This window comes from Thermobia domestica, chromosome 5 (genome assembly GCF_964235325.1).
Source record: "Thermobia domestica chromosome 5, izTheDome1.hap1.1, whole genome shotgun sequence".
NCBI classification, from domain to species: domain Eukaryota; kingdom Metazoa; phylum Arthropoda; class Insecta; order Zygentoma; family Lepismatidae; genus Thermobia; species Thermobia domestica.
The window spans coordinates 41230691-41247756 of NC_137458.1; positions in this window are offsets into that span (position 1 = coordinate 41230691).

Genomic DNA, 17066 nt, shown 5'->3' on the forward strand with positions numbered 1-17066 from the left:
GATTTGGAATCACTGATGTAGTGTATAGTTTATAGCATACATACTGTGTATATACTCGTACAAGATTTATTTATTTATTTAACAATCTAACTCCAACAGGAACGATCATCCCCAATTATGGGAGCTTTTACTACAATTGGTTTACAATTTAACTTATAGTTAAGCAAAGAGAAAAATACACATAATATACACATAAAGAATTTTACAAAAGAATATAAAAAATAATAATCACAAATATATAAATACAATTTTACATACACACATTTATATATTGTTTGATAAATAGTTTATATATAAATACTTCACCTTCACACACATAAACATACGTTCTACACTGTTTACATATTTACATTTCATATACATTCAAAAATTTGCAGCTATGTATTAGAATTAATTTATATTTTTAATGCGTTTTGCATAATAATATTGTACTTGTTAACATTGAAAGTGAAATCCAAATCATGATTTCTTACCATGTCATTGTAGTTGCTTAATATTCTAAACAGTGGTGAATTTTTATAACGGTTCGTCTTAGGTATTTTATTTACGAAAAAGTTCCGTGTTCTTAAGTTACATTGACCTGCATTAAAGTAAATCTGTTTTAAAATGTCCCTACTTTCAATGTTTCCATTCATAAGTTTATAAAGAAACATTTGTTCATGTAATCTGCGCCTTTTATGTAACGGGATAAACTGAAATTCCTGTAATATTTCATTATAAGAAATTCTCATTCTATACGATGAAAAATTATATTTCTTATAAAAAAGGAAACGTAAAAATTTTTTCTGAATATTTTCTATTTGTCTCTGATAAGAAGTATAATTCGGTGACCAAATTATTGACCCATACTCTAGTTTAGTTCTAACAAGATTATAATACAACAGTTTAATAGCCTCCAAATTTGTAAAGTTTCTTGTGTTTCTAATAACGAAACCTAGTTTTTTATATGCTTCTGCCATAATAATTTGAATATGATCATTAAACGACATCTTACTATCAAAAACAATACCAAGGTCTTTAACTTGATGTTTCTTTTCTAGTTCAACATTATTCAAATAATACTTGTAGTTCTGTATGTTTTTATAAGTTCCAAACCTTACATAATGACATTTCTTTACATTTAGTTCTAAATAATTATCTTTACTCCATTCAAATATGGCATTTATATCTTCTTGTAAATTTTTCATATCACTTTCTTTTAAAGCTATTTTATATAATTTTATATCATCAGCATACATTGTACATGTAGAATATTTTATTTTTGCTGGAAGATCATTTACATATATAATAAATAATAGTGGTCCTAAATTTGACCCTTGCGGTACACCTGAATTCATATTATAATAGAATCATAAAGCTTGTCTATATGCAACATATTGTTTCCTTTCTGAGAGATACGAGGCAATTAAACGTAGGAAAGACCGATTAAGTCCAAAGCTAGATAATTTGTTTAATAAAACATCATGATTTATTTTATCAAATGCTTTGGTGAAATCAAAATATATATGCTATCTATACATTTCTGGAGATCTAAAGCCTCGTATATATCTTGAGTAAAATTTATAAGGTTGGTAATTGTCGACCTACCTGGTATAAAACCATGCTGATTTACACTTATATAACTTTGCACATGATTAAATATTCTTGCATATATTATATGTTCCAATATTTTAGCTGGGGCACAAATAATGGAAATAGGTCTATAATTTTCAATCACCGTATCATTTCCTTTTTTAAATATGGGTGTAACTCTCGATGTCTTCCATATATTCGGAAATGACTCTTTCTTAATAATCAAATTGTATATGTAACATAAGGGATATCTAAGAATATCTGCACATGCTTTAAGTATATAAGGAGGAATACTATCAACACCGCAGGATTTCCTTGGTTTCAATTTCTTTATTGCTGCTTGGTATTCATCTACTGTAATTAATTCTAAAGTAAGTACCTTATTTGCATGAATTTACTGGAACACATGAATTAACTCAATTAATAATTACTACTCCAACAGAAACGTTATTTATTCATTATACACCGATTTTAACGTAAGCATTTATAACATGTTTGTCGTTTATTTAAAAAAAAGTCTAATCACTATACACTGTAATTTGTGACTCTATATCCTGTTCTTCATCTTTCAATTACATTCATATCTGGAATCTCTTTTTCTGTTCATCAGTAAATAACTTTGCAAAGACTTTGCAACTTCGCAGTTGCAGAACATCATACTGCAAAGTTCTTCAAAAATAATGATGGAACTCAAAAGCTTTCACATTGCAAATTTCACAATGTGAAAATGAAAAGTTGCAAAGTACAATAGTGGAATAGGCTTGTAGACTTCTCATAAAGAGAGCGTCATTTTCTTTCACGACAACGCGCACCCGTACACATCTCAGAAGACCACGCTGTTGAACAGTTTCGCTGGTATACCATCGACCACTCTCCCTACAGCTCCGACCTCGCTCCAAGCGACTTTCACCTGTTAGTATATTTGATGGTGCACCTAGGAGGCCGTCACTTCTCTTCAGACGAAAAGGTGAAACACTTGGTTACAACAAGGCTGAATACGTAAGGACAGGATTTTTACCAAACGGGAATATTCAAACTCATTTCGCGATGGGATAAGTGCCTCAACCGATATTGGAGCTATGTCGAAAAATAATTTGTATTTTATGTTCGCTGTGTTTCACTGCAGCCTTTGTAACCTTACTTTCTGATCACTCCTCGTATAATAGGTTTCTATCAAGTAGCGACTTTACGTATTACTGAGGGGTTGATTGGTACATTCTGTCTCAGAATTGATTTTAACCAAATATTGAATGCTTCATAACGTTGAAATCCTAACAGTTAGGAACCATTGTACTACACCATCAAGAACTAAGAATGAAATCAAGCTCAATCTCAAAGCGAAGAATATGTCCTGTCTCTTTGAATTACTTTGTCTACAGACGGTTGCATTAAATTACCATAAAAGTAGAAATTCATAGGTGATAGGTCTGGGGTCAGGGTGGTCACTCAAGAAGATCATTGCGTTAGGAGACTGAACATTCAACATATTAACTTGTAATGAGAAGGGGCGTCGTAACATTGAAATATTCCAGCATGTCACCAGCTTCATGCAACATACTCGGAGACATGTCGAGATCCACTAATGCAATGGTCTCTGTGATGCAAACACGAAGATCCTGGATTGTGTTTAGTAAAGGTAGCTGATATACACGTTGTTTGACAAAACATCGGAGAAAAAGAACAATCCGTCTGTTTGGTAGTCGCAGTTCAGTTCACGTCTGATGTCTGACGAGGGAACCTATCCAAGTGTAACTCTGACTTCGAGTCGAGACTATGGTCGTTGGATACCTTGTCCCAAAAGAACATAACACGAAAAGAGATACTTCATCGATCGCAACCGTTCTGGAGATATAAGCGTGAAAAGAAATTGAGAAATTGAATTAGGAATTGAGCTCCATACTATACATTGCAAAGTCGGATTCCGAGTCAGATTTTTCGGGAACGTTGGGTAAGGAAACACAGCGGATACATATCAAATTAGTGTGTGGAGCCCAGCACCTTTTGAATGAAAAATTTGTGTCCCCGGGGCACTCGCAGGGTCCCAGGCGGGGTCCAACTCAAAATTTGCAAATGGAACCTGGGGTCAAGTAGCATATTGTATGAGAGCTATTGTTAAATAAAAGAAGATGGAACAAATCTCAACTCCCTACGATAACCCTGTTCAAACGGGCAACTGATCAAAATGTCAATACAACCTACATCAGAAAATCTACGGCCAAGCTTCTAAATCCGTTAAGTTGCGACAATAACAAAACAGAAAAACACGTTTAAAAGTGCAAGGTATTGAAGTAAAGAAAATTGCTGCAATCTCTCACACAGTTGCACAACGGACCTTATCCAAGTATAAGTGTGACTTCGAATGACCAATGGACCATAGAATGACCATGACCATTGATTTCGTGTCCTAGTAGAGAAAGAATACATTGTCAATCACAACCGCCGTGGAGGGTGGAGAGGTCAAAAGACAACGCTATATGCTTCGCGCATCGGGACCCCAGATTCACAGATTGCATCGTGAAATTTCTATCGGAGGGTTGGAGAAAACTGTAATAATGGTGCAGAAATAAAATATATCGGATGATGCTTTTGAGAGAGAGTCTCTGCAGCAATTTGCTATACTTCAATACCTTGCACTTTTAAACGTGCTTTTCTGTTTTGTTATTGTCACAACTTAAAGGATTTAGAAGCTTGGCCGTAGATTTTCTGATGTAGGTTGTATTGACATTTTGATCAGTTGCCCGTTTGCACAGGGTTATCGTAAAGAGTTGAAATTTGTTCTATCTTCTTTTATTTAACAATAGCTTTCATACAATATGCTACTTGACCCCCGGTTCCATTAGGTTTCCGGTTTCACTTTCACCTGTCTGTCTATTGTTAAGCGAGATTTGTTCCAATTTGTATTCGGAAAGATAATTTGTAATAATACTGTATATTCACAAAAATGTCCGCCACTGTAGCTACTACCACTAAAAATAATAAACATATTGTATTATGTATTTCATTTCACTGACTACTGTACAAATATGAAGGGGGCGCGGTGGCTCAGTGGTAGAGCGTTCCCCTCTGGTGCTTGGGGTCCCTGGTTCGATCCCAGCTCGCGCCGTGTGGACTTTGTGGTGGACAAACACCGTGCTCGTGGGTTTTCTCGGGGCTCTCCCGTTTCCGCCCACTTTCTTCACTCCACCATTTCATTCATTTCTGATCATACCGTTTCCTTTAGCCTAACCGGCATAATCGTGGGACGTGAAACTTCACGTAGGATATCCACTTTCCATTATGTGATAATCCGATACAGAAAATCTCCTCGCTCATTCATCTATTTTTTCAGAGAAATACACATCTCCAGACGGCAATTTTTATTGGTCAATGTGAGCTCATGTGGTACCTGTGAGATAAACTTTCTCTCCTTATCAATTGCACGGGGACACCGAGTGACAGTGATGTGGTGTATGCATAACTCGTTTGCATTGTCACGAACATTTTCCGAGGGTCCACTCAAGAATTTCATCCGAACATGATGTTGATTAGTGCCTACAGGTTCATTTTTCTAAGCTGTGTCTCCGGAACGAATTTTGACAAATGATGTGGCAATTCGCTATTACTGAACCCAATGCACTGCTAGGTTTTTTTTTGTTTTTGTTTTGTTTTTATGATTTGCTGTGCAGAAATTCCCGTTTGAATTCGTGAAGAAAAACAAATTCGCGTTTGTGTGCCCTCCACGGTACACTTTCACATATCCCTGTTCAAGAACGCATTACATCCTGCCTGTTTGGGTACTCCACCCTGTTTGTTGGATGAGTACAAAGTTGGTGACGTTAGACATGTGATCTTAGTCTATCCCTGTGATGTGTTGCTGAGATGAGTTTCAAAGGAGACGTCAAAAAGGATATTTCATTCACGCCGATCTAACATGGCCTAAGTTATTGGCAGAAAAGTATGTATATGTATAATAACACGCACTTTTGTTGACAACTGTAGTTTTAGATATCCTTATATTAATACATTCTCACATATCAAAGAAAGAACACAAACTGATTAGGAAAATTCTGGAGCAATTTTATTGTCATTGCTTTCTGTTTCAAAGTACAATCATTTGCTTTGTATAATTTGTGTTTTTGGATATTCATCTTGTTTAGAAGTTGAGGTTCATCTAAATGATCTGAAAATCATGCACAAGCGACATGGAAGTCTTGAAATCAATTCAGTAGATTCCACGCCAAGAAACCATGGTCCAACTTCAGCAGATCTAGACTATCCATAAATTCGCCAAATTATCAGGGCAATAATCCATACAGCGCTTCCTGGTCCAATGCAGGAAGACAAAAGTTCAGCATACAAATCTAGATTCCGAAGGTCCATAATATTGATGAACTATATCTCACAACATAGCCCAATTCACAAGCAGATCAGAAATGGAAAGTTCAGCAGCAGATAAATTTGGTTGCATGAAGACTTTGTTGTTGGTTGAGATCCACAAATACTGTATATAGCTGGATCGGTCTACATGCCCATAGATATGAGATCAAAGCGTAAATTTGCTTTATAGTAGGGTCCAATGCAAATTTGTTGACAATATGGATGATCCTATGCGATCCAAATGTAAATAGTCGTCAATATACACCCAGTATGAATCGCAAACATAAACTGAATGTCTTTATAGATCGATCGGTCTATAGGATCCAGGTAATGTCAGCTTGGTGATCCAGAGTATGTTCCAATAGCAGCACATACTTCCAGTTTGTTATTCAATAACAGAGCAGTGAAACCAGATCTACATTTCGACGGTCCATGAGGTGTGCATAATGCATTTCATCCAAACGTCTTGTATATTGGCGATCTGGGTGGAACACAACTAGCTTGTTGAAACCCATTCGATGCATCACTATCAACCTTGCAAAAATATATTCCAAATTCATACATAGAATAAAATGAAGACCAAGATGTTTTTGACCAGATAATATTAGGAACCAGTAGATCCTGTAGAATAGTTTAAAATCAGTAAACTTGCTGCAGTCTCTAGATCCATATTAGTGCATAAGCCAAGATAAACTATGTCTCAATACCTCATTTTCTAGTCACATATTCCCAAAAGTGACATCTAGAGTAATCTGAAGACAATACATTGATCTCATCTACGCCATCTATTTCAGCAAAAACGTAGCTACTTGTCTCTTCACATAATGAGGTGGCTTCAAGGCAAGAGGTTGATGATCCATCAAAGGTTGTACTCCATAGTATGTAATACCAACAAGAATTTCAATGCCGTCGATGATGACAACATCGGTTTAGGCCGAAATATGTACCCTCCTCTGACCCACTTCCTCCTTAGACATCACCATACCCGCGAATCGTCGATCCTAGGAAGTCCGCGGTTGAGAAATCGGGGTAGTCGCTTTTGGGTTGTCTTGCCAGGTATGGACATAACTTCAACTAGAAGAGATCGCGCTAAGGCATGGTGTGTCGGGCGTCAAGTCCGGGTAAAGGAAGTCCTCAAGCCATGGGCACGGTTAGTCATATCCAGGGTTGTTCGCAGTTAGGGAAGGCACAAGTAGAGGTAAGTTTTCCCACGGCGAAGACTTTTTTGTCAAGTCCGGGTAGAAACAGGATGCTTCCTCCCTCGGGTTATAATATCTCGTGTTTGTCAAGTTCAGTGTAGTCATCTCAGGGTAAAGTCTTGAAGGAAGTTCCTGTTTGGCGTCATAATCGGTGGAGGTCAGCTGTTTTATCAATTGGTTGGTATTCTCTTCTTTCTCTCTTTTCCGTAGAAAAAGTCGTAGATTAGAATTCCAACGAATTGTTACAAAATGGAAATAGTATCGAAACACCATACTTGTCTTTATCCCTGAAGAAGAAACGCAGAAAAGTACAAGGCTTCGATTTACATTAGATGACAGTCTATGCTACCATCTTCAACAGCTGACGAAATATAAATGAAGAAACAATGCCTCAACATGTATATATATAATTAAAACGCGGACTTCCTAGAATACAGATTGAAACGTAATTATTCACTTTATTGTTGCTAATGTAGTTTGAAAACTTAACAATGTATTTCTTATTAACAATATACTTCTGCTACAATAAAACAAGTAGCAGAGTCACGTGTACACCACGTGAACGAGTTTGTTTTCAATGGCTTTATGCTATGCCTTTGATGGAATTTAATTAGATCGTACATCAAGGGCTGCTGCCGTCGTACAGAACGATAGATTCGGACTTATAGTGTTGAAAATTAGCACCAGTGTGCCTAGCAATTTAAAAAGGACGGCTGGAATTGGTGAACAGATAAGGTGTTGTATACCACTCTGACAATGAAAGACCGCATACGTTTTTTTTAACAACCTATCATAAAATGAAAATAATTGGCTGAGAGGTTTTAATCGATCCATTCTTAAGCCCGATCCCGGCCCCATATGAGTATCATTTGTTTTGGTCTTTGCAGAACTCCGTAAATGATGTTGAGTTTGTTTCAAAACACATTGCGAAAACCGCGTGTCATATACTGTATATATTACCAGAAGTCTCAGATTCTATAGCAACAGGATTTTGGTATTACCGAAAAAAATAGCAGAAGGTCATCGAACAAAATGGCACATATATGATTTCATATCATTTTCGAATAACAATAATGTCTTCTCAATTTTAACTTCCAAAGGCTTACTAAGTTTTTAGCAACCTGGTATACAAAAGAGTTTAGAATAACAGCAACTTCTTAGTTATATCAAATATATATATATATTTAAAAAATATATCATTATCATGTGTAGTGGAGTTTCTCAACTTGGGGATCGGGACCCCTCGGAGGTCGCGAGAGGAATACATGGGGACTCGAGTGGAAAAATCTTTAAGTAACTTGAATTTTGTGTAAATCGAATTTGTACATTTTCATTAAGTGTAGTATCGCAAGAAACTATATTAATGCAAGAAGATCTCAGCCTATGAATAATACTAATTCCTAATAGTTAACAATCGTCGCTCCGCTACGTTTAAATCTGTCTGTCTTTATTTGAAAATGACTAGTAGGGTGTATCGAAAAAAAAAACTTTTTTTCGTTGTGGTAAGGTAGGTAGTGAGGAAAAGTGGCCATTTCTGACCAAAAACACGTCTCATTTTTTCAGATATTTTGGAGATCGTTTAGGTTTCGTGCATCGACCTTGAAGTTTTGATAGTGATTTGGGTATGCAACACACAACTATTTCACAATATATATATATGGCTATTTTTTTCTGCATGATGGTTGTGTATTGTTTTGTTTATGATAAGTATGTTAATTTCGTGTCTCAGGGGTGGATTCCGATGCTGTTTACTAATGCTCTTGGTCAAAATTGTAAATTTTACGCTAAAAATTCCTTTTTTCTATTTATTTTTTTCCTATTAGGTTTGACTGTTTTTTTTCTTTCGAAAGTTTTCGGATATAAAAAACTAAATAAAAGATGGCTTTCTAATTACTAACAGTTCCCCAAGCTTATTATGCTTTGAAAATAACCCAGAGCACATCACGAAGAGGTCGCTAGATTGCGAGGTCTATGCACTCCAAATTATGTTGGGAAATATAATTTTACTAAAATGTGAATACAAACGCCATTTGGTGTTTATTATTGAGAGATATCTCAAATAATTTTAGAGTAAAAATTTCTCGGCAGATAACATTGCAACATTATCTCATCAGTTTTGGCTAGAAAAGTTTTGACAGTAACGTATTTTTATGTATGATTTACTATGAAGAAAAATTATAATTTTCTATTTCTCTTTCATTCAAACCTGCCGGTTTCAAGCTATTAATTACTTATATTCTAGAATCCATTATCAGAGACCATTATTTCATTTCACAAAATATACATTTATCAACAAGTAGATATCTCTACAGTGTAGATCAAGAATAGCAATACCAATACAAAATAATTACATATATCCCTCCTTCTGGGCAAAATAAACAATATAGTTTATAAGCGACGTTTTATTCCTCGGTGCAAGTTTATTTTATGGAAGCCTTAATCATTATGGCTATATACAGATATACTTTGCCTATCTATAGATATAGCGTTTTCGGGAATTTCTTCAACTCATTTCGGCTAATATATATACGAGGAACAGTCAAAAATTTCCCGGAATGTTGAAGTATTGGCATTTGTGATGCAATTACAATGAAACTTGTACAGTAAAGTCCTTAGGTTCCCCAATTATGAATACGATAAGTGTGAACAGATCATAACAGTCATTTTACGAGTAGGTACCTAAACGGAGGAGTATGTGTTAATCAGTTGATGTATTGTCACAATTTGAGCAACGCCGCAACATCAAGTTTTTTTTTTATATACAAATTGGGGAAATCTGCTTCAGATACCTACTTTAATAGCCCTAAAGTCAGTTTACGCTAGCAATGTTTTAAGGAAAATAGCATCGGCATTCGTTTCGTCACCGTAGAAGTCATCATAACCAACGCGACGGCTGAACTCAGTGTTGCCACAGTCCTAGCTCTGGAATGGGCTGAAAAATAGTACCGAATTGAAACAAAAAGGGCTGAATTCATTGTTTTACCATATACCAGTGTAATAAAAGGCTCTATAACACGAAAGTAAAAGAGGTAAAGTTCTAGAACATCCCTCCCTCTCCAAGAGTCCAAATCAAGAAAGTACTCTTTTTAAAAATTGCTTTTTAAAAACATCCAAATAGGGTGAACCGAACAACTGTAGAAGTAGATGAAACTTCACTTGCACGATGGTCTTCTTCACAATATTCAACATTTGATTCAACGTGTGTGTTCATTTGTTTTAAGATTTCCAGCTAAAAATTTCCACTACATTGCTTCTTTCTCGTCTCCATGCGCGGCGTGGATGCATCCATCTAACGTTATTCGTTCCCGGTATAGTTCGAATTACGAATTTTCCACACACACTTCGTAGCGTCACTTGGAGCAATGTCACAGAATGAATGTTCAACAGCATTTTTTAACAGTCAACGTACAGTATGAGTAACATGAGGTGTAGGATAAGTCTTACTGTCACTTACTGTTACTGAAAATGTAACACGTTTTTGTTAAATGGTGCTGAATTGAGTAGAATTGTACCAACTTTTTCACAAAAGGGGCTGAAAATGTCAGCGTGGTACCAACGGGCCAATGTATGATAAAAAGGGCTGATTTTGGTACAATTGTACCAAGTGTGGTAACACTGGCTGAACTTCGGAACACATAAAAACAGGCCTTTCGTCAGCGTTTCCAGCAATCGCAGGAACGGTGGAGCCAGGGGTGGACTGGCCATAATCAACTACCGGCCCGATGGCCGCTGCGCCCTCCTCACATCAGTGCCTTTGCGCCCTCCTCGGAGGGGCTAAGACAAGACCCGTCTTAGCCTCGGGAAGGCGCACAGTTTCCTCTCTGAACACATTAAAAAAAAAAAAAAACTACAAAATTACTTTATAAATTTGCTAGCGTTTGGCCAGCTAGAGCTCCACCCCAGACCCCGGTATTTGCTCGGCCTTCGGCCTCGCTCTTTCTGTTTTCGGCGTGGGAATGCTATTAATGATATTAGATTTACCCCTAAATATATAGATTTGACTCTAATATCGGTCATTTTGGACGATTTTTACATATCACCCTTACCAACCCCACGCTCCGCCCCAAATCCCAGTATTTGCTCGGCCTGCGGCCTCGTTCGTTCTGTTTTTGGCTTTGGGAATGTCATTATAATGATCTTAGGGACCCTGAAATTTATAGATTTGACTCTAATATCGGTCATTTTGGATGCTTTTTATATATCAACCCTCCCACCCCCACTACTCCGCCCCCAGATCCCGTCTTTACTCGGCCTACGGCCTTGCCCTTTCTGTTTTAGTCTTTGGTGGTACCATTAATGATCTCAGCGACTTCGAAATATATTGATTTGACTCTAATCTTGGTCATTTTGGATCATTTTTACATGTCTCTCCCTCCCACTCCCGCCGTTAGAGGTGCTAGTGGCGTTACATAAAAACAAGACGCCGTTCAAGACTTACAGATGAACATCTGGAATCATTGTTCTTGATGAACTCAGAAAGAGACATTCTGACAAAAATAGACAACAATCTTATTATTGACAAAATGTGTGAAAAAAGCAAGGAGATGCGAAGGCTCCTTCAAGCATAAAGCAGTGACTTTACTTTCATTTTCCAGTTTTGTTTTTGAATTTCTTATTTCGCTAGGTAGGTATATAATTCTATATTTACTTTTGTTAATTTGTAGTAAATGATTCAGTGTATACTTTTTATTAACGGTTTTAAAAATAGATGAAAAACAAGTTAATGTTATGATGAGCATAGCTTTAAAAGGACAGAAGTATGAAAAATAGCATAAGCCCCAAACTTAACTCAAATCTTCAGTTATAATTAGGCTGTTAACAAATGTAGCCGAAGAATTTAAACAACTGGTGTGATTTTTGTAGTCTCAGTTAAAGTGTGCAGATTTATATAGGCTTAATATACGAGGCGTGTTTTTTTTAAGTAAGACCGTTTGAACATAAGTACACAACGAAAGATTATTTCAAAAAAGTAAATTATTCACGAACGAAAGGTTATTTTCAGAAAGTACATACTTTACTCTATTTTTCGACATAGTTGTCAAGTTTGTTCAAACACTTATCATACCTCTCAACCAATTTCAAAATACCCTCTTCATAAAAACTTGCCACCTGCTCCGATAACCAAGAGTTCACTGCCGTTTTCACATCGTCGTCATCATTGTAACGGTTGCCACTGAGGTGTTGTTTGAGATGGAGGAACAGATGGTAATCGCTCGGCGCAAGATCAGGACTGTAGGATGGGTGCTCAAACTTCACAGCCAAAACTGTCCAACAAATCGCGAGTCTGACCTGCAGCGTGAGGTCTTGCATTGTCATGGAGAAGAACAATGCCCTTTGTCAGCATGCTGCGTCGTTTGTTTTGAATCGCTCTGCGTAGCTTTCACAGGGTTTGGAAGTATGCTTCTGCATTGATAGTGGTTCCTCGCTGCATGACGTCGACCAACAAAACACCATGCCTCTTCCAAAACACCGACGCCATGATTTTGCGCTGGGACAGAGTCTGTTTGGCCTTCACCTTCCATGTGGTTTGTGTGTGTCTCCATTCCATGCTCTGTTGCTTCGATTCGGGCGTGGTATGCGAAATCCATGTTTCGTCTCCAGTTACAATCTGACTCAAGGAGCCGTCACCTTCTTCGTAATAACGAGTCAAGAACTTCATGGCACACTCAAATCTTTGGTTTTTGTGGTTCTCTTTAGGAGTTTCGGGACCCAACGGGAGCACAGTTTCCTAAACTTTAGGTGTTCAGAAACAATTTTGTAAAGCACTGATCTCGACACGTCAAGAAATTCGTTTGAGAGATCTGTTATTGTGAAGCGCCTGTTCTCACGAACCCTCGCTTCAACTGAAGCCACCAAATCGTCTGTAATCGAAGAAGGGCGACCGGAGCGGTCCTCATCATGGACGTTGTCACGGCCATTTTTGAATTCTCTTACCCACTTACGCACTTTGCTTGCACTCATAACAGTATCACCGTACACTTCGCAAATCTGTCGATGAATTTCTGCAGCAGACAGGTTACTTGCTGACAAAAACCGTATCACTGAGCGAACCTCACACGCGGCGGGCGACTTAATAGTCTTAAACATTGTGAAAGCACAGAACACAACCGTAAAGGTCAGCTACAGAATTGAAACTGAGCACAGTTGTTCCCGAGGCATGCCGGTACACGACGCACACGTTAGTCAGGGGTGCCCACAAGGGGGGGCTATGACGCAAACTGCGTCATTGAAATATTTGGGGGAGGGTTAAAAATCTATATTAATATGTTTGAGGGGTGTAAAAATTAATCGAAAAGTTTTTTTTTATGGAAGAACACCTACGGATAGACAATTGAGGGGGGTGCGTCATGGACATGAGGGGGGGGGGCACCACTGCGTTAGTTGCGGTATGCGCGCGAACTACGAGTGTCTACAACAAAACGGACCTTACTTAAAAAACACGCCTCGTATTTAGTTAAAAAAACACGCCTCGTATTTAGTACTCAAAGTCTCTTTGTTTGTTTATGAAAATATTGAATTTGTATAATTCTATCGTGACTAACTGCAATACCTACTTAATCTTTTGTTGTTTTTTGTGTACTAATTTCCCGGGGAAAGTCCCCTAGTAATTTCTTTTATTAGGAGGGGGTATTTCATACAAGCGAAAGCCTCAGATGGACGGCGCCCTCCCAGAGTATGTGACCGCGCCCTTTTTACATAGTCAGTCCACCCCTGGGTGGAGCAAGTATGTATGTGTTCCGGAGGTACCTACTTTGAAGGCGATTAAGTAAGTGTGTACTTATATTGTGATAATAAAGAGTTACACCAAAATTCCAGGAACTTTTCGACTGCTCCTCGTATATAATATAATTTACATACCATGATTTTATATATTTTACCTAGTCTAGCCTTAAATATTGTCACAAACTTTTGGCTTTGACTGTAGAACCTGTTGTGCAGGTGGCAAGGTACAATTTAGCTCTAGGTCAGCCCTGGCCAGTGTGTGTCGAACAGAGAAAGAGAACGGGTGGATCTGCTTCGCTTCAGCATGGAATGGAGTGAGTACAAAAATAGAGTTGCAGTGTTTGCCTTGCATAAGGGTGGAAATTCACCAAGTGAGATTTTCAAACTGCTGAAACTTCTGAAAATCAGCAAAAGATTTGTTTACCGCACAATTCAGCGGTTTACTGAGACCGGCAGTGTACGTGGCCGGCGAAGGAATGGTCGTCCTCGCAGTGTGAGAACAGTGGCAGCTGTTAAAGCAGTGGCTGCTCGTGTGCGGCGAAATCCACTCCGGAAGCAGATCATGGCACGGGAGCTCAACATGGCCAACAAGATCAATATCCAGGTTACTTTCTGAAGACCTGAAGGTCAGAGCTTATCGGCGGAGCACGGAGCATTTCTTGACACCACAGCTGAAGCAGCAGAGGAAACTGAAGCAAGACAGCTCCTACAGCGGTACGCCAACAATGCACATCGGCAAATCCTCTTTGCCGACGAGAAAATCTTTACCATTGAAGAGACCTTTAACCGCCAAAATGATAGGATATATGCAAGCTCTCGAGAAGCTCGTGGGAGAGTTCCGAAGGTTCAGAGAGGTCATCACCCCTCCTCAGTCATGGTTTGGTGGGGGTGAGCTATGAAGGCCACACCAGACTTCACTTTTGTGAGCAAGATGTAAAAACAAGTGCCAGGGTATATTTGGAAACTGTTCTGGAGCCTATTGTGAAGGACTTGAGTGACACCATGTTTAACAATGATCATTGGACCTTCCAGCAGGATTCTGCGCCAGCTCATAAGGCAAGGATGACACAACAGTGGTTGGAGGCCAATGTATCAGATTTCATCTCCAGTGCTGAGAGGCCTTCTGGTAGCCCCGATTTAAACCCTCTGGACTACAAACTGTGGGCAGTGTTAGAAGACATGGTCTGCAAGAAAAGACCCTTCACTTAAAAGTTTGAAGCGTTCCTTGGTGGCAGCAGTGGCGGATTTTTCGATTGATACTCTCCGTACTGCGATAGATGACTGGCCCAAGAGACTCAAAGCCTGTGTGCGTGCCAATGGTGGACATTTTGAAGTTTAATAGGTGCCAATTGTAAAGAATATATGTGGTTATAACATATTAAAAGCAGATTGAAAAATCTCAAACCGTATCTCATATATTCACAAAAAAGTGTGTGACAGAATTTATGGCTAGACTAGGTATAAGCAAAAACATCGTGAAAATTATGTAAACAAAAATATATGAATGTAATATTCGAAATACAACTATAATTTCGAGATTATTTTCATTCTTCGAGATCTATTATGTATCTTCGAATTGACGTAAGCGATGGATTAACATAATCGTAGAATTACTGTAATGAGAAACTAAAAGGTAAAATTTTTAAATTTTTGTTCAATTTTTACATGCACTACGTTTAATTAAGCGTAAATTGTTTTTAGGTCGTTTTATGCTTAAACTATTCCTAGCCATAATTTCGCAATCTTTAAAGTATCTTTATATTTTAGATACAAAATACAGGATGTTTATTCCGAAGTAACATTGCCCTAAAATAGCTAATCATCATAGAAATAACTAGCGGAGGGACCAGGAGGGCAGGCTTCCCATGAGAAAAGCTGACCCACTTCAGAATTATTTTACGTCGACGAAAATGTGACATATTTATATCAATTTAAATAAAATCATTTTAGAGGCACTTGCTTTCGAAGTATTTAATAGTGATTCTATTTGTCCACGCACTGATATTCTTTTATTGTGACTTTGGTGACTGGATATAATAAAAGTTACAGGACTACTGTAATAGTGAGTACTGGAGCGACCTCTCAAATTGCGCTACATACGTTTTTCATTTGAATAGCATCATCAATATATATAATTTTAGTGTGGTTTCAGTATGTACCGTACCAAATAGTAACCGATGGCCACCGTTCACCAGATATTGGTCAAACAAGTTCCTATTGCGGGAGAGAATGGTAAGCGATAGAGAGAACATATTGGTGTTGATCAATACCTAAAAGGATGGTGAATATTTTGGTACCAAATAGTAACCGATGGCCACCGTTCACCAGATATTAACCAAAAAAGTTTGGATTTCGGGAGATTTAAGAAGCTATATCTTGGGAACCGTACGTTGTAGCGAAATGATATTTTGCGAATTTTTCAATTTTTTTGATCCCTCCATTTTGAGCATGTGTCTTCGTAAAACATATCGTAGAACGTTTTAACAGAACTCTTGAACAAAAGATGTGGAAAAAAATTAGTACTCAACGAAATTAATAAATGGATGTATATATTACAAGAATTGTTTAATGAGTATAATAATAAAGTACATATAACAATTGGTATAAAGCCTGTAAAAATTAATAAGAAAATTTAATTATTTTAAGTTCGTTCCGGCAATGTTCTTGGAGCATTCTCAACTGGTTTAAACATGAAGGTATGGTGAAATAATTAAAAGTGTAATATTTATTTCACATATAAATTACAAATTTAATGCTTTGGAGTTAAAATTGGTGTTTATTGGGTATACTTAATTTCTTTTTAACTTTTAATTCCAAAACAAATAGTTTAAGACTTCTCGGTTTAAAATCTCCTGTAAATGCAATTATAATCATTAATGAAATAAAAGGTAAATTTTCAGTCTCAGCATGATCACTGAACTATTGCGAGCATAACACAGAGAATGACATATTTTTCTTTTAACACCTTAACTGAAACATGGGTCTCTAAGACGTAGTGGTAAATTTTAAAACACAATAGTGGCAGCCCTGGTTTCTCGTGAAGCTTTAAATTTATTTGACCCTTTTATTAAGAAATACCTTAAATTCATTTCAAAATAAATATAATACGAAATTGACTTATGGGTTTCTCAGATCTTGTGTTTCTCATAACGTTTCTGAAACTAATGCTTCGGTTAAAGAATTAAAATAAGAATAGGATTCTACTTTCTTCTTTAA